This window comes from Mesoplodon densirostris, chromosome 4 (assembly GCF_025265405.1).
Source record: "Mesoplodon densirostris isolate mMesDen1 chromosome 4, mMesDen1 primary haplotype, whole genome shotgun sequence".
Taxonomy (NCBI): Eukaryota; Metazoa; Chordata; class Mammalia; order Artiodactyla; family Ziphiidae; genus Mesoplodon; species Mesoplodon densirostris.
This window is the reverse complement of record NC_082664.1, coordinates 129,669,636-129,694,507: the sequence shown is the minus strand read 5'-3', so window position 1 is coordinate 129,694,507 and position 24,872 is coordinate 129,669,636. Positions and strand designations below refer to the sequence as shown.

The following is a 24,872-nucleotide window of genomic DNA, read 5'->3' as shown; positions in this document are numbered from 1 at the left end:
GCGGAGCACAGGCTCCGGACGCGCAGGCTCAACGGCCATGGCTCACGGGCCCAGCCGCTCCGCGGCATGTGGGATCTTCCCAGACTGGGGCACGAACCCGTGTCCCCTGCATCGGCAGGCGGACTCTCAACCACTGCGCCACCAGGGAAGCCCGGACTCTGCTTATTTTAGAGGCCAATTGAGACATTCCCTCCTTTGCCCTCTCCTTAGCTTCCACCCTCAGGGCGGTGTGGAAAGGAGAAATGAATACAGTTGAGTCCAATTGTATACAATTATCAAATACAAATAATGTCAGCAAGTAAGCCCTGAATACTTCACATCCTCACCTTCACCACTTCACCCCTTCCCTGACCGCTCTTTAATACTTAAATCACCATCTGCTGGAGTTCATTATCAACATCTTTCTCCAAACTCTACCAGTTCATTTTAGTCAGATTTCCCCTGGGGAAAAATGTTGGCGATGGGGAAGGGCAGCGTGGGGGGGAATAAGGGGAACTCAAGGCCAAGGCCTCATCACTGAAGGCTCTGGCCCTGAGAGTCCTCTGAGCTACACTCTCTGGCCACACCAGTCAGCTACATCTTTGCTCACACATACACATCATCCCCATCTCATACCACATATTCCACAATCCTACACCTCAGCCAGGAGGTCCCAGGCGGAGGAAGTGGAAAATCAACAGAAAAGTACATTTTTTTAATCTTTCATCTGCATATAGGGAATATGTGGCTCCTAAATAAAAAGTGGGGCTAAGTCACAGGTGAAAGGAACCAACAGAGGAGGGAAGTGTTGGAGGCAGAACAGGGAGAAAGTTAAAAGGATTCAGGGGGTAAGTTTGTTTTGTCTTTGGCACTTGGCTCAGGAAACAAACAGCTTCAATATTCAGAAAAAGGCTCCAAAGCAGGAATCCACAGTCAGGAGTCCTGGTGTCTCCTGAAATTGCAGCTTATTTGCTCTCAGGTTACACAGCCTTTCTAACACCTGTAAATAGGGCTAATAATGGGTATCTTGCCTGCCTCGGAGTATCATGGGAGTCAAATAACATAGGAAAGTACTTGCAAGCCTAAAACTCTCTATAAATGTGACACATTATTTTCATTCATCCATTCATTTAACAGATCTTTGTTGAATGCCTATCATAAACCAGGCACTTGTGTAAGATACTAAGTTGAGCAAGCTTTAATACCTGTCTTCAAGGAGCTTATGGTGTAACGGGAGGAGGAAGGGAAGAAAATAGGTAAGTATAATACTATGTGAGGAGACTGCAAGTGATAAGTGTATGGGGGAAGGATTGAGTGAGAGGAAGGAGAGCTGAAACACTTCTTGGAGAAGGAGGTTTAGAAAGATAGCACACATGAGGATCCAGTCCATTTCCTAAAGTGATCCGTAAATCAACTCCAAAATAACTTCAACAAATTGCTCTGTTGTGGGTTGTGAGTTCTGCTTTGTTCTCATAAAACGCACATCTCCTAAACCGTTAGAAAAGAGTCTTTGATGTGAAGTCATTGTATATACCCATTAGCTTTGAAGAAAGATGGAATTAATGGAGGGAAAGATCAGTAGTATCTTAATTAGAAACATTTTGTTCTTACAGCTTCTGTTTAAACACCAGAAAAAGAGAATGCATTCCCCCTCACATACTTGGTCTCCAGGAGTTCCCTTCAGCTAGTCCTTCCGATCAGGTAATACTGCCTATCAGAGGCCAAGAAGCTTTTCCAAAATGTGAAAACAATACCTTATTTTTATGTGTTTCTTTATACTCCACTTTTTTACGAAAAGACTTTGAGATAGATATTAGTACTTTATTCTTAATCATGTTCCCCACAAAGAACCTCCAAGAGAGTGTATATATTATTCAATTATTTCTCACATTTATTGGTGCCTACTCTGTGTAAGACATCATGCTGGAACTGTAGGCTGTACAAAGTAGGTCCGTGCCCTCTCGGGTCCTGAAAACTGAAGGTGGAGATAAATGTCCATGAAAAGACAGCTAAATAACCAACAATGTGGATTCCATTGCCCTGTATTTTTTTATTGGTTGAATGAGCAAAATTGTAAAGTTAGGCACCCAACTTCTGAAACGTGTTTACCCTACTGCTCCACCAGAGAAGGAGGATACAAAGGAAGGGCAAGATGTTTATTGTAACTTGATATTTATAGATGTATGATAGGTATTTTAGTAGGTCCTCTGGAATATATCATCCTTTAAACAGAGTGTAACTATTGCAGTTTTCTCTGAGTATGGGTAAAATTTGAAACTGACCAAACCCAAGGACCAATTAAAATTATTCCGGAAGACAAAGACTTGCACAAAACAAACAAAACCAGCCATCAATAAAAAGCAGTATGATATGAGCTAAAAGACGGTGCAGAAAATAAATATTCTCAGAACTCAGAAAAGAGAAAAGATTTCTAGACAGACAGAACTTCACCCAGGTGGTAGAATTTGAGAAGGGAGCTGACAGCTAAATAGAAAAAGTTACATATTCTGATAATAATTTAGTCTCAAAACACCAACCTCCAGGCCACAAAAGTTGCCTAGAATTTTTAAGGGTATCTACATATGAGAACACACTCGGTACCTCTTTTCTTCCTAACAAATAATTGATCTGCCAAAGAGGTTTGAAAGGAAGCAGGGATACTAAAAATAGGACCACAAGATTGACAGGTAGTTCTTTTGGAAATGCAGTCAGTTCTTGCTGAATGCAAACCTTATAGAGTTCCCACTTGAAATCCATATTCTAAATGAAATATCACACATACCAGGACAACCCACTATCTCACCAGTATTCATTTCCCTCGTAGCTCCATAAGGCTGCAATGCAATTACCATTTTTAGGTAAATTAGCTTATTTTTACAACAGTTTGTGAGTGTTGTTTCATCAAAACACAACTGCCTGAGGCACACACAGATGAACATTTTCTCACTCAGCAGCAAGGAATGGAACATTGATGCTGAGGAAAGAAAACGAAACTGTAGGGGAAAAAGTGTGCCTCCGGTGAGGAGGAGGGAAGAAGAAGGGAACTAACAGGTATGTAGTGCTATCCGTGCCAGGTACTGTGGTAGCACAGTGGGAACAAGATGAACAAGGCAAATCTTTGTTCTGGAAAGAAACTAGTAGAGGAGGTGTACATACAAATAATTGTAACACAAGTTAGAAAGTTCTAAGTTACATAAAAGAACTTTTTTTTTTAAAGGAATGTTAGAATTTATTTAATTGGCTCTGGGCCTAAAGAACGTAGACACATTATAATTCTCTTGAGACAGATTTGAAAAATATGGAACGCTTCCCAAGTCTGCATGTCATCCTTCCACAGGGGCCATGCTAATCTTCTCTGTATCGAAAAGAACTTTTTTCCCCTTTTTAAAGGACTGGGGAACTTAGAAGAGGGATAGTTGAATTGCAACATGTTGGACCAGGAAAAGTTCATGAGAAATGGGGCCTTGAAGACTGAGTGGTTAGTTTTGGACATGTGGGAATGGGGAACATTCTAGGCACAAAGAACAACATAGGCAAAAGTGTGCTCAGGATAAGCAGGCAGTCCAGTTTAGCTGTGGCCATGGGGCATTTCTGTTATCCAGAACTCCTGGTTGCAAGTGACAGAAACTTCCCACCTGAACTTGCCTGGCAAAGTAAAGGAGAAGAATTAGCTTCAGGAATCCAAAAAATTGTTGAACAGTCAACGTAAAGTGGTGGGGGCAGTAAACAGAGGCTTCAGGAACTTGTAGAACCAGGAACTTCAGCACCACCAGAATTCTCTTGCTTCGTCTTTGCTTCCCTTGTTGCATTGGCTTCAGTTTCTTTCAAGACTGGCTTTCCTTATATATTAGGAAATACAGCACCCCCCAGTTTTACATCTTACTATTTCCACCATTAGAAAGGGACTACCACTCTTAATTCAAGCTTGAAATGAAGGGGAAAAAAAGTGCTAATTGGCCAGGCTGGGATCAGTGCTCATCCCTAGAACAATCCCAGGGGCCCAAGAGGAAGGGCAGGGCACACCATAAATGTACACCATTGTATTCTCTGATGGTTTGAGAAGAAGTGGGAGATGGGTCTGGAAAAGCAGTTGAGTCTTGGAAGGCTGTGCTCTGGGAGTTGGAAGGACTGACGTTGGCATCTGTACAAGGGGCAGATCAGGTGATCAGGAAGGGGAGGAAATGTTTTGGTCCAAAATTATGGTGAACATTCACTGGATTATCAGGTTAAAACAGGGTTGAAACTTTGGTCATTGTTCAAAGTGATTAGTGTTTTGTCATTTCAGTCAAGATGTAAAGCATAGCGGGTCTCTTACATTGACATTGCACATTGCACAGCAAGACCTGGAATCCTTCTTCAGCCTTCTAGCTGGGTGACTTTAGGTGGGTATCTTAACCCACTGAACCTGAATTTCTTCACTGAAAAATAATAGTATAATGACAGCTAACATCTATTGAATCTAGATGTTCTAAGCACATTTCAAACACTATTTCATTTAATCCTCAAATCAACCCTACAGGGCTCTATAAATCTGCCATAGTAATCCCCACTCACAGGATTATTGTAAAGATTAAAGAAACTAGGTAAAATGCAGAGCCCATTTGCCTGGCGCACAGCCAGCACTCAATACATCGTTATTTTTAATTATCTGTTTCCCAGAAAAGGAAACTCCCCTCATTTCCTGATTGCCTTGGGCACCAAAAGCTGATACTTTGAGAAAACAAAAACAAATGGAAGGGAAGAACTCTATGACCCCTTGTCGCTGACATACAGTGGCTTGACTTAATAGGGGCTAAAAGAGGCCAGGAAGAGAAATACTACAAAATACTAGAAAGTAGGGTATTGAGAAATGTGGTTGCGGAATGCCAACTGAATGAGATTGGGCTAAGTTTCCCTTTCTTTCTTTTTAAAAGGATAAAACTACCCCCCAAAATTTCATCTGTATAGCTGATCTAAAGAGCCATTTGAAGTTGCTCTTCTCTTTGACCCGAATGCTATCAAACGACTGGGATTATTCAACCAAGGGAAGGAAATAACATTCACTGAGAAAAACCAATGTGCTTGGGCCCTCTGCTGAGCTCTAAATTTAGATACATTAATATCTTTTACTTCCACTGCCATCCAGTAAGGTGAATATTTTCTCTGCATTATACAGATAAGAAAACTGAGGCTGAGAGTTTCAAAGTGACCTGGTACAGGTCACCAGCTAGTAAGTAGCAAGGCTGGAATTCAAACACAGTTCTGTCTGACTTCAAAGTCAAGAATACAAAATAGGGGCTTCCCTGGTGGCACAGTGGTTGAGAGTCCACCTGCCGATGCAGGGGACACGGGTTTGTGCCCCGGTTCGGGAAGATCCCACATGCCATGGAGGGGCTGGGCCCGTGAGCCATGGCCACTGAGCCTGCGCGTCCGGAGCCTGTGCTCCACAACGGAAGAGGCCACAACAGTGAGAGGCCTGCGTACAGCAAAAAAAAAAAAAAAAAAGAATACAAAATAGTAAGTCCCACTTCCTTACCAGGGAGAGATACTCAAGGCATGGGTACTACCGAAACCTGAGAAAACTGGTGAAATAATAGTCACTTCTCAACTTCTCTTTTCCCTATCTACCCTTTCTCCCATGGCCATCCCTCTCATTTACCTTTGACAACACCTGGGCTCCAGACTGCAGGCTGCAAGCTCTTCCCAAAGACTCTCTTCTCAAAATGTATTGTGTCTGTCTTCTCCTACTCTTTACCATATCGATATTGTGTCCTCAAGTGTGCTCATCCCTCTAGTTAACACATTTGCATTTTAAATTGGACTTCCTGGGAGTATCACACCAATATCAAGATACAAATCGAATGACAGAAATTTCAGAACCATGAAGAGGGGGATGGGTCAGACCAGAGACAAGTAGGCCTCTGAGAGCTCCCCAGGTTGTACCACATAGCTCTTTATCCCACCCACCCCAGCTGTGAGTTCCCTGAAAGCTGAGCCTGGGGCTGTCATGTGCAGTGCCTGGAAATCAGTAAATACATAATGAATGAATAAATGAAAGATCCCTGAAACATGACTGCCCCTTACTTCAGACCAACCCATCGAATGTGCCAGCTGTTCCAGGTGACAGGATCTTTATCCTCCCTTGGCAGAACATTCCTTCCCATACCCTCCCTTGGTGAGCTCTGCCAACCCTCAAACAAGGTCACAGTGGACCGTGTCTTAGTGGATGACGATGGACCTCACCATTATGAAGTCTGGAATAAAGCTTTCAAGAGCACAGAGAGAATGAAGAACAGGTTTGCCTGTGTGTGGCAGTGAATGTGAGTTACCGCAGACAGTCGAAGCAATCACCAAAAATCCAACAAAACCATCATTTTTTTGAGAAATATTCAACAAAGAGTAGTCAAGATGCTTTTGAGTATCTACAGATATGTGGATGGACTCCTGGTTACAAACCAAAGTAGTAGAAATAAAAAGGTACTTTATTGGTTCATATAACTGAAAATTTCATGGATATACCAATCTTCAGAAATGGCTAGATTCAGGTAGTCAAACAAGATCATCTTGGACTTTATGTCTCACATTCTGTCTCTAGACCCTGCATTCTTCTGGGATGGCTTCATTCCCAAAGTAGCTCTCTGCACATAGAAAGAATCATGGCACCTAGCAGCTCCAGACTTATATGTTGTCCTTAGAACTGTTTAAAACAAAACAAACAAAAACTGCAAAATAAAACACCAAATTCAAAAACAAACAAATGAAACCCAAAAATGCATAGCACAAACTAAGGTGAACATTCATGTCACCACCATCAGATCAAGAAATAGAATCTTGCCATCTACTCCAGAAGCCCCATCCATGGGCCCCTTCCCAATCACAACCCTCCCCAGATCCTGATTTTTATAATAATCACCCTAATGTACATCCCTAACCTGGACTTTAGTCTTGCCCATTCTCCAAGTTAATACATTCCCAATCTCTTTCAACCCATCTCTCTCCCTCTATCCCTTTACTGTACCCAATCTGTTGAAGAATGCTTTTGACTTGTACAACTGCCCAGTCTAGATTTTACTGATTGCATATTCTTGGTGCAGTTCAACATGTTTCTCTGTCCCTTAAATTTCCTGCAAATATGTAGCTGCATCCAGAGACTGGATTAGACTCAAGTTTGGTCCCTTTGGCAAGACCACAGGAAGCACACAATGCCTTTTTAAGATCTTAACATCTACTGATTCCTAATGTCCATATCTACTAATTCACTGAGGGCTGCTAAATGATGATGTTCTAATCCAAGAATTACCAAACTATGGCCTATAGGCCAAATCTGTCAAACTTCCCATGTTTTTATAAATAAAGTTTTATTGTCAGGAAGTGACAGGCCTGGAAAGCCAAATTCCATCTCTTTGTATGCAGCAGGCTTCCAGTCCCCTCTGAGGTCCTGGAATCTCCCTGGGACCAGATTAGGGTACAGGTTGCCAAAAGTCACAGAATATACAGACGTTCATCCTTCTCCTTGAGATATCAAGGACTGGGACTCCCTTCACTCTCTCTGCTTCCAGCTATCCCACACTAGAATAATTAGCCTCTCTCCCTTCTTCTAGAATCCCCTCTAAGGAACTCAAACTTTTGGAAACCGAACCTAGGACAGGGACTTCCCTGGTGGTGCAGTGGATAAGACTCTGTGCTCCCAATGCAGAGGGCCCGGGTTCAATCCCTGGTCAGGGAACTAGATCCCACGTGCATGCTGCAACTAAGAGTTCACATGCCACAACTAAGGAGCCTGCAAGCCACAACTAAGGAGCCCACCTGCTGCAACTAAGACCCAGCACAACCAAATAAGTAAATAAATAAATATTTAAAACAAAACAAAACAAAAAATAGATGTCTTCAAACCTAGGACAGCAGGCTGCCTTAGGTAACTTCTTCTTGCAGCCCCATAGCTCAAACTTCCTCTGAGGCAGGAAACCCAAAGCCTGACTACCTGCTTAGAAGAGGGGGGAAAGTCCCAAGAATAAACAAACAAATGGCTGTTATTCTTTCTAATTCTTCCACAACAGCCAAAGCAAAATACAACAACTCAATAAATTTTCCTGCCATAAATTCTTTGCTACTTATATACAAAAGAAAGAGTTATCTGGTTATTCCATATCTTTATGAATCCCCCTTTCTTGCAAATAATGGAAAAATCATTCAAATTTGCTGAAGGAAAATGGGGACTCTATTAAAAGGACCCAAGGGCAGGAGTAACGTGGCCCCGCTCATGAGGAATGAGAGCCACGACCGAGACAGCTGCTCTGAGCACCTGTCAGACCTCACAGTATCCCCACCCTGCCTCTTGTTTTGCATTTGCTCCGTTCTCCTTTCTTTGCAAACCACCTCTTCTTGTTTCTTGTCCCCATGGCAGAAAGCAGCATCCTATGGCTCCCAATTCTATCTCTTCTCAGTTCAAGAGGCCAGCAGATATTCATTTGTATCTCTCGAAGGCCAAAATTTCTAGATGAACAAATCCACTGGCTTCACCTCTGGAGTTTGAAGACATTCCTTCCACTTATCTCCTATTGGCCAAAACTTATTCACATGACCACACCTAGCTGTAAGGGAGGCTGGGTTATGTGGTCTCTAACTGAGTGGTCATAGGCTCTGTGGGATCTAAAAGGAAGAAGGGGAAAATAGCTACTAGAGATAGTTAGCTGCCTCTGCCATATAGCCCATATCAAATGCTTAGTTGTTTAAGTCAAAGATGGGTGTGGCACCTCCTGGAGTTAAGGCCAAAGAAAATGATAGCTCTAGCTCATGCAGGGAGCTATAACCTGTAAAGAAAGAGAAACTGATGCCAACAGGAAACAGACCTGATACCTTCTTTTTGTAGGACAGATGCACAAAAATGGGATTCTCACATCAATTTTTTAAACAGCTTTATTGAGATATAATTGACATATAACATTGTGTAAGTTGAAGGTGTACAATGTACTGATTTGTTACACTCATATACTACAATATTATTCAGCCATAAGAAAGAAGGAAATCCTGCCATTTGCAACACATGGATGGACCTTGAGGATGTTATACTAAGTGAAATTAATCAGACAAAGAGAGACAAATACTGTGTGATCTCATATGTGGAACTGTGGACAAAGAATATCACCTGCTGTTTCAGTAAACAAAGGACGTTGCAACCATAAAGCCATCAGCCACTGCATTTGCCCCTGTTGGTACACTCTGAGGGGAATTCAGGATGGAGAAAAACAGGATACTGGCTCTAGATAGTTAAGGTGCATATCAAAAGAATAATTTCAATAAGTCCAGACTCTTTCATCTTCCCATACAAAGAAAAGCATTAAAATCTTTAACTTGAGATGTTAGTTTTTGTTACTAGCAGTAATCTTTTAATGTTCAACTACATGTTTTATTTTTGGGGGTTTTTTGACTTTTTTGTTTTTTCAGTGAAAACTCCTATATATCCTGGTTTCTCCCTTACCTCTTTAGAACAGTTCCTCAGAGCTATCTGAGAGGCTGTTTCCTGGGCTATAGTCCTCAGTAAAGCCCCAAATAAAACATGATTCTCAACTATTAGGATGTGCTTTTTTTTCACATTAGATTTTAGATTAGAAAGAATCTAAAAAAGCCTAACTTACAGAAACAGAGCATAGAATGTTGTCTACCAGGGGATGGGGGTGGGAGGGTGAGAGGAAAGGGGTGATGTCTGTCAAAGGGCACAAACTTCCAGTTAGAAGATGAATAAATTCTGGGGATGCAGAATTGCCAAAGCAATCCTGAGGAAAAAGAACAAAGCAGAGGCATAACACTTCCAGCCTTCAGGAAATACTGCAAAGCTACAGTAATTAAAACAGCATGGTATTTTAATGGATCAATGGAAGAGAATAGAGAGCCCAGAAATGAACCCACACACCTACTGTCAATTAATCTTCAACAAAGGAGGCAAGAATGTAAAATGAAGAAAAGACAGTCTCTTCAGCAAGTAGTGTTGCGAAAGCTGTACGGCCACATGTAAATTAATGAAGTTAGAACACACCCTCACACCATACACAAAAATAAACTCAAAATGGCTTAAAGACTTAAATATAAGACATGATACCATAAAACTCCTAGAAGAGAACATAGGCAAAATATTCTCTGACATAATTGTACCAGTGTTTTCTTATGTCAGTCTCCCAAGGCAATAGAAATTTTAAAAAAATAAATGGGACCTAATCAAACTTAAGCTTTTGTACAGCAAAGGAAACCATAAACAAAACTAAAAGATTAGAAGAAGATATTTGCAAATGATGTGACCAACAAGGGCTTAATTTCCAAAATATACAAACAGCTCATATACGTGATAACAACAACAACAAAAATCAAAAAATGGGCAGAAGACCTAAATAGACATTTCTCCAAAGAAGACATACAGATGGCCAACAGGCAGATGAAAACATGCTCAACATCGCTAATTATTAGAGAAATGTAAATCAAAACTACAATAAAGTACCACCTCACATTGGTCAGAATGGCCATCATTAAAAAGCCTGCAAATAACAAGTGCAGGAGAGAATGTGGAGAAAAAGGAGCCTTCCTACACTGTTGGTGGGAATGTAAATTGATGGAGCCACTATGGAGAAGAGTATGAAGGTTCCTTAGAAGAGTAAAACTAGAGTTACCATATGATCCAGCAATCCCACTCCTGGGCATATATCCAGACAAAACTATAATTCAAAAAGATACATGCACCCCTATATTCATAGCTGCACTATTCACAATAGCCAAGATACCGAAACAACCTAAATGTCCATTGACAGATGAATGGAAAAAGAAGATGGAATAGTACTCAACCTTAAAAAAGAATGAAATAATGCCATTTGCAGCAACATGGATGGACTTAGAGATTAGCATACTAAGTGAAGTAAGTCAGAAAGAGAAAGACAAATACCATATGATATCACTTCTATATGGAATCTAAAACATGACACAAATGAACTTATTTATGAAACAGAAACAGACTTACAGACAGAAAACAAACTTACAGTTACCAAAGGGGAAATTGTGTAGGGGAGTGATGAATTAGGAGTTTGGGATTAGCAGATACAAACTGCTTTTTATAAAATAGATAAACAACAAGGTCCTACTGTATAGCACAGGGAACTATATTCAATATCCTGTGATAAACCATAATGAAAAAGAATATTGGGGCTTCTCTGGTGGCACAGTAGTTAAGAATCCACCTGCTAATGCAGGGGACATGGGTTCGAGCCCTGGTCTGGGAAGATCCCACGTGCCACGGAGCAACTAAGCCTGTGCGCCACAACTACTGAGCCTGCACTCTAGAGCCCGTGAGCCACAACTACTGAGCCCAAGTGCCACAACTACTGAAGCCCATGCGCCTAGAGCCCGTGCTCCGCAACAAGAGAAGCCACCGCAATGAGAAGCCCCCACACTGCAACTAAGAGTAGCCCCTGCTCACTGCAACTACAGAAAAGCCCAAGCACAGCAACAAAGACCCAGTACAGCCAAAAAAAAAAAAGAAAAAGAATATATATATGTATATATATATACATGTATACATAATATACATATATAACTGAATCACTTTGCTGCACACTAGAAACTAACACATTGTAAATCAACTATATTTCAATTTTTAAAAACGTTCCCCCCACAAAAGAAATGGTAATTATGTGATGCAATGAAGGTGTTCTCAGATCAATTTTAATCCATATTGCTAGATTATTTTCCCAAAATGTCATAATAATTCCCATTTCTATCAGCTGATTATGAGGGTGCCTCTTTCCCCAATCTAACAAGCACTGCATGTGATCAGTGTTTTCAAGTTTTACCAATCAAATGGATGAAAGATGGTGTCTCACTGTTCTAATACACATCTCCCTAACTAGAAGTGAGTTTGCATTTCATCTCAGTTTGAAGCAGGGTAAGTATAATTCCTGTCTGTTGCTTTGGCCATGACCTCAATGCACAGTGGTTTGTGGAGTCCTTTTAACCCACCTCAGTTTGCAAGGCCTGAGACTGAGCACAATTCTACCTCTCAGGCTCAGCAGCTGCACTGCTCCCTGTACATTTGTGCAGTCCTCCTGGAAAACGATTTGCCAAAATGAGTTGTTCTCACCTTTAACCCAGCAACCCCTCTTCTGGGAATCTGTCTTATAGAAATAATCTAACCTATAGAGAAAACTGTTTGCACAAAAAAATGTTCATTTCAGCATTATTTATAATGAGGAATTTTAATAGCAATCTAAATAGCCAACAGTATTTGACAAGGGTTAGGCAAACCATAGTATGCTGACATCCTAAATCTATTAAAATGATCATTATGAAGACTATGAAATGATGACAAATTACTCATGATATAAAATATGGATAGAGGATGGCTCCTGATTTTGCATGCCCAACACCTCATGTTTGTTAAAGGAACTGCCCCTCCCCCTGGTTGTATAGCAATCACACTGTTTCTTCCAATCCCTTCCTGTAGGAGTGGGCAAGTGACACCAGCCCAGACAATCATGATACCCCTTTCCCCTACCCACAATGGTTTGTCCAGGGGAAATGCATGTGGCCCATGGAAGGCCAATCAGAGTCTCAGCATGACATTTGGTACATGGATACTTTGTCTTCCTCTCTGATCAAGAGCTGTTAAGGACCACAGAAGCGTCACCATGCTGTTGGCCATTCTTCCCACAACATAAAGAGAGCTCCCTGGATACTGAAGCCACACAGAAGAAAGCAGAGCCAGGGCATGGAGATACACAGGACCCTAACAACATCACTTGAACACATGAATCTAGCTATTCCAATAGCCAGTACCCTTCCCAGTTACTGAACCAACAAATTTCCTTTTTCTTTTAACCTAAGCTACTTTGAGTTGGGTTTTGGTTACTTCCAACCAAGAATCTTGACTAACAAAATGGACATATGAAAAAAAGACTGGAAGGAAATGCACAAAAGAATTATTGTGTTAGGGTGGAGGAATTACGGGAGTTTTCCTCTACACTGTCTATACTGTTTGTAATGTTACATTATTTTTACAATTTCAAAAAAATTATTTAAGAAAAAAAAGCAGTCTACTTCTTGGGGCCCACTGCAGCTGAAAATGGTCATATTTCATGGTCCACATATATGTAGATTAGGAGATCAGAGAAGTTTTTACAAACTTGCCCAAGGTCACACAGCTGAGGAGCTGAGATGCAAACTCAGATCTGCCTCCTCCAAAGCCAATGCTAAAAATCAAACCTCTTCCTTATTCAAAGGGAAAATGTCATGGGCATAAGTGTAAAGAAAATATATAATTATTCCACTGTATTTGGTAACACTCTTGTAATAGCTGACACTTTAGAAAATTAATTTTTATTATATAGTATTCATTTCAGTTTTATCATATATATTATATTCATTTCTTATTGCTGCTATAACAAATTACCACAAATTTGGTGGCTTGAAACTACATACATTTTTTTTCACATCTTTATTGGAGTATAAATGCTTTACAAGGTTGTGTTAGTTTCTGTTGTACAACAAAGTGAATCAGCTATATGTATACATATATCCCCATATGCCCTCCCACTTGTGCCCCCCTCCCACCCGCCCTATCCCATCCCTCTAGGGCATCACAAAGCATCGAGCTGGTCTCCTTGTGCTATGCAGTAGCTTCCCACTAGCAATCCATTTTACATTTGGTAGTGTATATGTGTCAATGTTACTCTCTCACTTCAGCCCAGCTTCCCCTTCCCGCCCTGTGCCCTCAAGTCCGTTCTCCACATCTGCGTCTTTACTCCTGTCCTGCCACTAGATTCATCAGTACTGCTTTTTTATATTTATTTTTTATTATTGTTTATGTAATTCCATATATATGAGTTAGCATATGGTATTTTTCTCTTTCTGACTTCACTCTGTATGACAGACTTCAGGTCCATCCACTTCACTACAAATAACTCAATGTTGTTCCTTTTAATGGCTGAGTAATATCCTATTGTATATCTGGGTCATATGGTAGTTCATTTTTAGATTTTTAAGGAACCTCGGTACTGTTCTCCATAGTGGCTGTATCAATTTACATTCCCACCAAAAGTGCAGGAGGGTTCCCTTTTCTCCACACCATCTCTAGCATTTATTGTTTCTAGATTTTTTTAACAGCTTTATTGGAGTATAAATGCTTTACAATGGTATGTTAGTTTCTGCTTTATAACAAAGTGGATCAGCTATACATACACATATATCTCCATATCTCCTCCCTCTTGCATCTCCCTCCCACCCTCCCTAGCCCACCACTTTATGTGGTCACAAAGCACTGAGCTAATCTCCCTGTGCTATGTGGCTGCTTCCCACCAGCTATCTGTTTTACATTTGGTTGTGTATGTATGTCCATGCCACTCTCTCACTCCATCCCAGCTTACCGTTCCCCCTCCTTGTGTCCTCAAGTCCATTCTCTACATCTACATCTTTATTCCTGTCCTGCCCCTACGTTCTTCATAACCTTTTTGGGGTTTTTTTGAGATTCCATATATATGTGTTAGCATATGGGATTTGTTTTTCTCTTTCTGACTTGCTTCACTCTGTGTGACAGACTCTAGGTCCATCCACCTCACTACAAATAACTCAATTTCATTCCCCTTAATAGCTAAGTAATATTCTATTGTATATATGTGCTACATCTTCTGTATCCATTCATCTGTCAGTGGACACTTAGGTTGCTTCCATTTCCTGGATATTGTAAATAGAGCTGCAATGAACATTGTGGTACATGACTCTTATTGAATTATGGTTTTCTCACAGTATATGCCCAGTAGTGGGATTGCTGGGTCATATGGAAGTTCTATTTTTTGTTTTTTAAGGAAACTCTATACTGTTCTCCATAGTGGCTGTATCATTTTACATTCCCACCAACAGTGCAAGAGGGTTCCCTTTTCTCCACACCCTCTCCAGCATTTGTTGTTTGTAGATTTTTTGATGATGGCCATTCTGACTGGTGTGAGGTGATAACCTCATTGTAGTTTTGATTTGCATTTCTCTAATGATTAGTGATGTTGAGCATTCTTTCATATGTTTGTTGGCAATCTGTATATCTTCGTTGGAGAAATATCTACTTAGGTCTTCTGCCCATTTTTGGATTGGGTTGTTTGTTTTTTTGATATTGAGCTGCATGAGCTGCTTGTAAATTTTGGCAATTAATCCTTTGTCAGTTGCTTCATTTGCAAATATTTTCTCCCATTTTGAGGGTTATCTTTTCGTCTTGTTTATGTTTTCCTTTGCTGTGCAAAAATTTTGAGTTTCATTAAGTCCCATTTGTTTATTTTTGTTTTTATTTCCATTTCTCCAGGGGGTGGGTCAAAAAGGATCTTGCTGTGATTTATGTCATGGAGTGTTCTGCCTATGTTTTCCTCTAAGAGTTTTATAGTGTCTGGCCTTACATTTAGGTCTTTAATCCATTTTGACTTTATTTTTGTATATGGTGTTAGGGTATGTTCTAATTTCATTCTTTTACATGTATCTATGCATGTTTCCCAGCACCACTTATCGAAGAGGCTGTCTTTTCTCCATTGTATATTCTTGCCTCCTTTATCAAAGATAAGGTGAACATATGTGCGTGGGTTTATCTCTGGGCCTTCTATCCTGTTCCATTGATCTATATTTCTGTTTTTGTGCCAGTACCGTACTGTCTTGATTACTGTAGCTTTGTGGTATAGTCTGAAGTCACGGAGTCTGATTCCTCCAGCTCCGTTTTTCTTTCTCAAGATTACTTTGGCTATTCAGTGTCTTTTGTGTTTCCATACAGATTGTAAAATTTCTTGCTCTAGTCTGTGAAAAATGCCATTGGTAAATTGATAGGGATTGCATTGAATCTGCAGATTGCTTTGGGTAGTACAGCCATTTTCACAATATTGATTCTTCCAATCCAGGAGCATGGTATATCTCTCCATCTGTTTATATTATCTTTGATTTCTTTCATTAGTGTTTTCTAGTTTTCTGAGTAGAGGTCTTTTGCCTCCTTAGGTAGGTTTGTTCCTAGGTATTTTATTCTTTTTGTTGCGATGGTAAATGGGATTGTTTACTTAATTTCTCTTTCTGAACTTTCGTTGTTAGTGTATAGGAAAGCAAGAGATTTCTGTGCATTAATTTTGTATCCTACAAACTTACCAAATTCATTGATTAGTTCTAGTAGTTTCCTGGTGGCATCTCTAGGATTTTCTCTGTATAGTACCATGTCATCGGCAAACAGTGACAGTGTTACTTCTTCTTTTCCAGTTTGTATTCCTTTTATTTCTTTTTCTTCTCTGAGTGCTATGGCTAGGACTGCCAATACTATGTTGAATAATAGTGGCAAGAGTGGACATCCTTGTCTTGTTCCTGATCGTAGAGGAAATGCTTTCAGTTTTTCACCATTGAGAATGATGTTTGCTGTTGGTTTGTCATATATGGCCTTTATTATGTTGAGTTAGGTTCTCTCTAGACCCACTTTCTGGAGACTTTTTATCATAAATGGGTGTTGAATTTTGTCAAAAGCTTATTCTGCATCTATTGAGATGATCATATGGTTTTTGTTCTTCAATTTGTTAATATGGTGTAACACATTGATTGATTTGTATATATTGAAGAATTCTTGCATTTTTAGGATAAACCCCACTTGATCATGTTGTATGATCCTTTTATTGTGTTGTTGGATTCTGTTTGCTAGAGTTTTGTTGAGGATTTTTGCGTCTATATTCATCAGTGATATTGGTCTGTAATTTTCTTTTTTTGTAGTATCTTTGTCTGGTTCTGGTATCAGGGTGATGGTGGCCTCATAGAACAAATTTGAAAGTGTTCCTCCTTCTGCAATTTTTTGGAAGAGTTTGAGAAGGATAGGTGTTAACTCTTCTCTAAATGTTTGATAGAATTCGCCTGTGAAGCCATCTGGTCCTAGACGTTTGTTTGTTGGAACATTTTTTTTTTTTTTTTTCTTTTTGCGGTATGCGGGCCTCTCACTGTCGTGGCCTCTCCCGTTGCGGAGCACAGGCTCCGGACGCGCAGGCCCAGCGGCCATGGCTCACGGGCCCAGCCGCTCCACGGCATATGGGATCCTCCCAGACCGGGGCACGAACCCGTGTCCCCTGCATTGGCAGGCGGACTCTCAACCACTGCGCCACCAGGGAGGCCCTGTTGGAACATTTTTAATTACAGTTTCAATTTCATTACCTGTGATTGGTCTGTTTATATTTTCTAATTCTTCCTGGTTCAATCTTGTACTTTTCCAAGAATTTGTCCATTTCTTCCAGGTTGTCCATTTATTGGCATACAGTTGCTTGTAGTAGTCTCCTATGATCTATTGTATTTCTGTGGTGTCCATTGTAACTTCTTGTTTTTCATTTCTAATTTTATTGATTTGAGTCCTCTCCCTTTTTTTCTTGATGAGTCTGGCTAAAGGATTATCAATTTTGTTTATCTTCTCAAAGAACCAACGTTTAGTTTTATTGATCTTTGCTATTGTTTTCTTCATTTTTATTTCATTTATCTCTGCCCTCATCTTTATGATTTCTTTCCTTCTACTAACTTTGGGTTTTCTTTTGTTCTTCTTTTTCTAGTTGCTTTAGGTGTAAGTTTGGTTTGCTTATTTGAGATTTTTCTTGTTTCTTGAGGTGAGCTTGAATTGCTATGAACTTCCTTCTTAGAATTGCCTTTGCTGCATCCCATAGGTTTTGGATCATTGTGTTTTTGTTGTCATTTGTTTCTAGTAAATTTTTAATTTCTTCTTTGATTTCTTTAGTAATCCCGGTTATTTAGCAGTGCACTGTTTAGCCTCCAAGTGTTTGTATTTTTTACAGTTTTTTTTCCTGTAATTGATATCTAGTCTCATAGCATTGTGGTTGGAAAAGATGCTTGATACAATTTCAATTTTCTTAAATTTACCAAGGCTTGATTTGTGACCCGAAATGTGATCTATTCTGGAGAATGTTCTGTGTGCACTTGAGAAGTGTATTCTTCCACTTTTGGGTGGAATGTCCTAAGAATATCAATTAAGTCTATCTGGTCTATTGTGTCACTTAAAGCTTGTGTTTTCTTATTTATTTTCTGTCTGGATGATCTGCCTATTGGTGTAAGTGGGGTGTTAAAGTCCCCCACTATTATTGTGTTACTGTTGATTTCTCCTTTTATGGCTGTTAGCATTTGCCTCATGTATTGAGGTGCTCCTGTGTTGGGTGCATAAATATTTACAGTTGTTATATCTTCTTCTTGGATTGATCCCTTGATCATTATGTAGTGTCCTTCCTTATCTCTTGTAATAGTCTTTATTTTAAAGTCTATTTTATCTGATATGAGTATTGCTACTCCAGCTTTCCTTTGATTTCCATTTGCATGGAATATCTTTTTCCATCCCCTCACTTTCAGTCTGTATGTGTCCCTAGGCCTGAAGTGGGTTTCTTGTAGACAGTGTATATAAGGGTCTTGTTTTTGTATCCATTCAGCCAATCTGTGTCTTTTGGTTGGAGCATTTAATCCATTTACATTCAAGGTGATTATCGATATGTATGTTCTTATTGCCATTTTCTTAATTGATTTGGGTTTGTTTTTGTGGGTCTTTTTCTTCTCTTGTGTTTCCTGCTTAGAGAAGTTCCTCTAGCATTTGTTATAAAGCTGGTTTGGTGGTGCTGAATTCTCTTAGCTTTTGCTTGTCAGTAAACCTTTTGGTTTCTCCTTCAAATCTGAATGAGATCCTTGCTGGGTAGAGTAATCTTGGTTGTAGGTTTTTCTCTTTCATCACTTTAAATATGTCCTGTCACTCCCTTCTGGCTTGCAGAGTTTCTTATGAAAGATCAGCTGTTAACCTTATGGGGATTCCCTTGTATGTTATTTGTTGTGTTTCCCTTGCTACTTTTAATATTTTTTCTTTCTATTTAATTTTTGATAGTCTGATTAATATGTGTATCGGTGTGTTTCTCTTTGGGTTTACCATGTATGGGACTCTCTGCGCTTCCTGGACTTGACTATTTCCTTTCCCAAGTTAGGGAAATTTTTGACTATAATCTCTTCAAATATTTTCCCAGACCCTTTCTTTTTCTCTTCTTCATCTGGGACCCCTATAATTCGAATGTTGGTGCATTTAATGTTGTCCCAGACGTCTCTGAGACTGTCCTCAATTCTTTTCATTCTTTCTTCTTTTTTCTTTCTTTTTTTTTTTTTTTTTTTTTGCGGTACGTGGGCCTCTCACTGTTGTGGCCTCTCCCGTTGCGGAGCACAGGCTGCAGACGTGCAGGCTCAGCGGCCATGGCTCACGGGCCCAGCCACTCCACAGCATGTGGGATCCTCCCGGACCGGGGCACGAACCCGTGTCCCCTGCATCGGCAGGCAGACTCTCAACCACTGCGCCACCAGGGAAGTCCCCATTCTTTTTTTCTTTATTCTGCTCCCTGGCAGTTATTTCCACCATTTTATTTTTCAGCTCACTTATCCATTCTTCTGCCTCAGTTATTCTGCTATTGATTCCTTCTAGAGTATTTTTAATTTCAGTTATTGTGTGTTCTTCACTGTTTGTTTGCTCTTTCATTCTTCCAGATTCTTGTTAAATGTTTCTTGTATTTTCTCCATTCTGTTTCCAAGATTTTGGATCATCTTTACTATCATTACTCTGAATTCTTTTTCAGGTCCGTTGCCTATTTCATCTTCATTTATTTGGTCTTGTAGGTTTTTACCTTGCTCCTTCATCTGTAACATCTTTTTTTTTTTTTTTTTTTGATGGGTGGGGCTGTATTCCTGTCTTACTGGTTGTTTGGCCTGAGGTGTCCAGCACTGGAGTTTGCAGGCAGTTAGGTAGAGCCATGTCTTGGTGCTGAGATGAGGACCGCCGGGAGGCCTCACTCCGATTAATATTCCGTGGAGTCTGAGGTTCTCTGTTAGTCCAGCGGTTTGGACTTGGCACTCCCACCACAGGAGCTCGGGCCCGACCTCTGGCCTGGGAACCTGCCGGATCCCACAAGCCACATGGCGTGACAAAAAAAAGGAGCAGTATTGGTCGCTGGGGCTTCCTCCCATCCCTTTAGGTGTCTGTGGTCCCCCACCAGTGAATGGTAGGTACCCTAGTTCTGCATAGACACGAGTTCCACACCCTCCTTGTCTGCCACCTTGAAACAACACACTTATTGACAGAGAAAGACAAATCCTGTATGTTATCACTTATATGTGGAATCTAAAAAATAAAAGACTAGTGAATAGAACAAAAAAGTTACAGACTCACAGACATAGAAAACAAACTAGTGGTTACCAGTGGGGAGAGCAAAGAGGGGAAGAGCAAGATTGAGGTAGGGGATTAAAAGTTACAAACTACTGTATATAAAATAAATAAGCTACAAGGATGTATTATACAGCACAGGGAATATAGCCAATATTTTATAATAACTATAAATGGAGTATGATCTTTAAAAATTGTGAATCACTATATTGTACCCCTAAAACTTATATAACATTATAAATCAACTATACCTCAATTAAAAAAATAAACAAAAAACCCCCACACTTATTATTTCATAATTCTGGAGGTCAGAAGTCTGAAATGGGCCTCTCTGGGCTAAAATCAAGGTGTTGGCAGGGCTGTGCTCCTTCTCGAAGCTCTGGGAAACAATCTGTTCCTTTGCCTTTTCCAGTTTCCAGAGGTCACATGAATTTCTTAGCTCATGGCACCTTCCTCCCTCTTCAAAGCCAGCAGTGTAGCATGTTCTAATATTTCTCTGACCCTGATATTCCTGCCTCCCTTTTTTATGGACCTCTGTGGTTACATTGGGCCCATCTGGATAATTCAGGATACCCTCCCCATTTCAAAATCCTTCATTTTACATTCACATTTGCAAAGTCCCTTTTGCCATGTAAGATAACATATGCCCAGGTCCCAGGGGTTAGGACGTGGAGATCTTGGAAGGGGTCATTATTCTGCCCACCACAAATTTATGTAACTACAAAATTAAAAACTTGGACCATGTACCGAAAAAATTACCCACAATTCCTCCATTATCCTGACACAATCCCTAATAATATATTTCTGTTACTCTTTCCAATCTATTATTCTATCTGGTCTTTCACATAGTCATAATTATACCATGTTGTGTTTGACTTTTTCACTTGATATATACCACAAGCCTTTTCCTGGGCTGCTGTGTGGTCTTTGTGATACCCATTAACAATGGCTGCATAACATTCTACCAAATAGACATGTTGCTGTTTACTTAACCAACACCCTATTGTTAGACCCTTAGTTTGACATTTAGAATGTTTCCGTCTTTTCACTCTTATACACAATGAGGCAGTGAACAAACATATGCATACAGCTCTTTCTAAATTTGTGAATTATTTCTTTTGGATAGATTCTCAGAGACGGAATTACCAAGCTTAAGGAAATACACACTTTGACGCCAACAGCCAAATTGAAACCAAGTCCCTGTAAAACTGAGTTCCTCTCCTGAGTTTATGCTTAATATGTCTATCCAAAACTTTATTTCCTTTCTTGTGCTGAACCTGTTCCTCTCAAGATTGAGGAGTATCAGAGAAAAGGGGGGACTGAAACTGAGTAGGACCCTGCACAGCCCTCCTGGGTACAAAAGCCCCTCCGTGTCCCCTGTTTTTTGTTTGTAGGGAAAAAAAGAAAAAGAAAAGGCTTTAATCTCCTAGGCCTTCCCCAAATTCCAAAGAGCAGGTTCAAGCAGCTAATAGGACAGTAGAGTCACAGACCTCCTAGTTCCTCTTGAAAGGATCTAGATAACAATCTGATACATATCCCTTAGTTCTTCTACAGAAACTAAGACCTCCACCCAGGTGGAGGATAGTGACTACAACCTGATCAGAAGCACATAGACCCCAGACTGGTTGGAACCAGAAGGTTGAGATTCCTAAGATATCACTGTGTCACCTCATCCCCAACCAATCAGAAAAAAGTCACACTCTGCAGCCCTCACCCCAAATTTTGCATTTAAAAACTCTTACCCCAGGGGACTTCCCTGGTGGTCCAGTGGTTAAGACTTCGCCTTCCAATGCAGGGGGTGTGTGTCCAACCTCTGATCAGGGAGCTAAGATACCACATGCCTTGCAGCCAATAAACCAAAACATAAAACAGAAGCAGTATTGTAGCAAATTCAATAAAATTTTTTTAAATGGTCCACATCAAAAAAATCAAAACAAACAAAAAACTCTTCCCCCAAAATCATCGAGGAGTTTGGGTCTTTTGAGCATGAGCTGCCTGTTCTCCTTGCTTGGTGCCTTGCAATAAACCTTTCTGTGTTCCAAACTCCAACATTTTGGATTGTTTGGCCTCACTGTGCATCAGGCACATGAACCTGGATTTGACAACAAAATTACATTCCCAAAGGTTACAGTGATTTCACTGCCACCAGCAGTGAAGGCGAATGCTTGTTCCACTGCATCCCGTCAATTGCTATTGCTCCAGGGGCTTGAATTCCAAGCCGCTGACAAATGTCATTTGACTCGATCTTTATATCCTTTTGCCGTCTGGGGAAATTTGCTCCAAGTCACCACGTTTGAGATAAACCTGAAGTGCCATGATTTATCAGGTATGTTTTCATCAGTTATAACCAAATCAGCCTGTCAACTAATTCACCCCTTTTGTCTGAAGACACATGAAGTTAGAAACCAGCTTCTCAGTAACAAATTTTTTTTTAAGTTTTGATAGGAGAGACAGCACCAATCCCCGACACAACATCTGTGGAGCACATCTGGAACACGTCAACATCTCTTCCTTGTCTCTGATGGCTGTGCCTGGCTGAATCCACCTGGGAGAACCTCAGGCTGCCTACCCTCCTGAACCCTGCAGGACAAAGGGGCCTGACCTCCCAGACCCTGCCAAGCATGCAGTCTCAGGCGGCTGCGACAATGCAGAGAGGGAAAGCCAAGTTGGTACCTGGGCTTGTGGCTGCCTCTGGTCCCAAGTTAAAGCTTTTTCTGAAAATGATATTAACATGGCAATGATACTAACAACAGTAATCAGTATCTCCTCAGTAATTGCTGAAGTCCGGGCAGTGTGCTGAGTACCGTGTATGGATCATCTCATTTCTCCTTACAAGAACCCTAAAAGGTATCTGCTATGACAGCCATTTTATTTTATTTGGCCAAGCCGCGCAGCTTGCAGTATCTTAGTTCCCTGACCAGGGATTGAACATGCTCCCTCGGCAGTGAAAGCTCGGAATCCTAACCACTGGACCGCGAGGGAATTCCCTACAACCTCAGTTGAGGCTCAGAGAAGTTAAGGAACTTGTCCCAGGCCACACAGCTAAAAAGTGACAAAGCCAGGGTGTGAAGCCAGATTTTATCAGACTCCAGAGGAAGATTCTTAGCCACCCTATTAGGTGGTGTTACGTCCTAAAAATATCCACAATACATTGTCTTAGTGTGTTACTCATCAAAACCCAGTGTCTTAGGGAAAAGCCACCTGGTGCCTTTCTGTAATCAAAGGAAAGAAGCAGAGAGAGCTCCTGAACAATAGCAGGGCCTTGGAGACAATCACAGAGATAATGAGGAGGCATTTGTACCTTGCTCACACATTCATTTGCTGTCTGACTTTTCTCAACTGGAAAATAACAAGAAGAAATGGATGTGTACTTGGGTTCAGGGTCTTGGTTTGTCTCCCAGAGCAGAGGACCAGTGCCTGAAATTCCGGACTCTGTCATGTCTTGGCATTCCTCCATCAGTTCCCTAGCTCAAGGTCTGGGCTGGGGGCACTGTGCCAGACAGAAGCTCAGAGGGAAGGCCTTGGCTGATGATTCTGAGTCCAGGTCTCTGAGCCCAGGCACAGATAATCCAGCACAAGTCTGGGATGGGCAGAGGCAGATGTTAACCTCTTCCGCCTCCAGAGCCCTCAGGCCAGGCTTCAGATTCCGAAGTCAATCTCAAACAGCCATTTGAAGTTGTGACTTCCACTCTCTGACCCTTTCTAATCCCATCCTCCCTCCTTGCAGCTGGTGTCTCTATTAATTCTTCTGCAGCAGCTGCTCTGTTCTTCAGCCATAGAGAGTGCGCTTGTTGTTGGCAGTATGAGTAGCAGTGGCGGCAGTAGCAGTAACGGCAGTGGTAGTAGTAGTCATAGAAGTGATGGTGGATAGACTAAGAATAACTACTGCTACTATTTGTTGAGCCCTTGCTATGTTCCAGGCATTCTGCTGAGCTCCCACATTATTTTATTTCATCTTCACAATCACCTTGGGCAAGGTGGGTATTAATACTCCCATTTTATGAGTAAGGAAATGAGCCTCTGAGATATTGTGAAATGTAGCAGAGCTGGACTTTGAATCCAGGTCTGTTTGTCTCCAAGGTCCGTGCTCTTAACTGCCTCGTTCACTCCCTCCTTATGGGACATGGTTTTTCTCCTGACTACCAGGCTGTGTGCTAGTTGTCTTTGGACTTAGTCCTAAAGCCTCAGTATTAGTTTCCTACTTTGATAACTAATTACCATAACTTGATGGCTTAAAACAGCAATTTATTATCTTAAAGTTCTAGAGGTCAGGAGCCTGAAACGGGTCTTATGGAGCTAAAATTAAGGGTGTCAGCGGGGCTGCATTCTTTCCAGAGGCTTTGGGGAGAATCCATTTCCTTGCCTTTCCAGCTTCTAGAGGCCCCTAGAAGCTGCATTCTTTGGCTCACGGCACCCTCCTCCATATTCAAAGCACATCACTCTAATCTCTCCTTTTGCTGTCACATCTCCTTTTTCTCTGACCCTTGATTACTTTGTGCTCACCTGGATAATCCAGGATTATTTTCCCATTTCAGGATCCTTAACTTTATATCTATAAGGTGCCTCTTGCCATGTAAGGTAACAAATTCACAGGTTTAGAGATTAGGACATGAACGTCTTTAGGGCACCATTATTCTGTCTCCCACACCCACCAAGAGCCAACTTCCTCAACTCAAACCCAGGCAAGATGAGAATAGCCCACTGAGTG

At 40.9% G+C, this 24,872-nt stretch overlaps 1 pseudogene; it reads right to left on the bottom strand.

The window, feature by feature from the left end:
• Positions 1–3,271: 3,271 nt before the first annotated feature.
• LOC132489707 (U6 spliceosomal RNA) lies at positions 3,272–3,371 on the bottom strand (annotated as a pseudogene).
• Between the last annotated feature and the right edge of the window lie 21,501 nt (positions 3,372–24,872).